General features: G+C 51.3%; 1 long non-coding RNA gene across 1 annotated transcript; it reads left to right on the top strand.

The window, feature by feature from the left end:
- Positions 1-6: 6 nt before the first annotated feature.
- LOC123521337 lies at positions 7-659 on the top strand. Its single transcript, XR_006679795.1, has 2 exons — positions 7-277; positions 460-659. It is a non-coding gene; the product is annotated as an uncharacterized LOC123521337 (long non-coding RNA).
- Positions 660-1,072: the final 413 nt, after the last annotated feature.

Here is a 1,072-nt window from a genome sequence, read left to right as displayed (position 1 = left end):
GGGGCGAGGCGGCTGCACCTCCCGGGGCCGGTTCTGAGTTCCGAGGGTGACCCAGCCACCCCACCCCGAGCCTGGGAGCGAGGGATTCGCTGCCGCCGCGGCTGGGGCGCCCGTCGGATCGAAGCCCGGGGAAGGGCACAGGCACTGCCGGGAACCTCCGCGAACTGGATGAGAATCCATCTTCCACTGGCGCTGGGAATCATAGACTTTGCAAAGAGATATTATGTAATGGAGTCTCGAGACGTCTCTCCAGCGAAGCTGCTGGTGAATTAATTAGGTGCTTTAAACAGTCTAGGTAAATGGGGGGAGGGCGGGGCCGCTCTAGCTTGAGTTGGATTTTAATTGTCCGCATCTTGTGTTCCCGTGTGTTTTGTCGCTCCGCTGTCTGTGCCGAGGGGCTATCTTGTGGGAGGAGGTGATGGGAGAGTCACGGAGCTGAATTTTTCTCCCTTGAGTCAGGCCGAATACTGGATTATTACAAGTCTTGACAGGACACTAAGCCCGGAAACCTCATTCATCATTCAAGTCATCTGATACTGCCGCTTTCTTTCCCGGTCTCTAGGACTAAATTGATGGGTGGTGTGGTGTGGTGGTGTGTTTCAATTTGTTTGATTTCTCATTTATGATGAGTGTATCAATAAAGATGTGTGGTAAATATCCTTTGTGACAAACCAGGTAGAGAGGGGGAGAAAACCCCGAAGTGATGCAAAATGCATCGTGAGTGGAGGGTGTTTCTCTCCACTGACTGTCAGGAAATATTCTCTAAAGCGTGTTGCAGGGTCTGTAGGCCCTTTGGTAGCCCACCAATCCCAGGATGACTACCGCGGTCAACAAAATTAGTGCACTGGCAAAAGAGGCAACAAGAGCAAAGAATCACGTCTGTGGCAGAGCCAAGTGGGAATGGCTGACCCTATGATCCAAGATGGACCGGCAGCAGAAAGGATCCTGAAAATGGCGTCTCAGGGACTCAGAGTTGATAGCCTGGCAGTGTAGGGGGAAAGGAAACAAAAATGCCTTTGAAATCCTCTGTTTGCGGAACAAATTTCTACTTATGATAAATATTTGGGTTTGG

This window comes from Echinops telfairi, unplaced genomic scaffold (genome assembly GCF_000313985.2).
Source record: "Echinops telfairi isolate 266 unplaced genomic scaffold, ASM31398v2 ScPeMD7_10;HRSCAF=50, whole genome shotgun sequence".
Lineage (NCBI taxonomy): Eukaryota > Metazoa > Chordata > Mammalia > Afrosoricida > Tenrecidae > Echinops > Echinops telfairi.
Note: the sequence above shows the minus strand (reverse complement) of the source record. Positions and strands in the feature narration are given on the sequence as shown.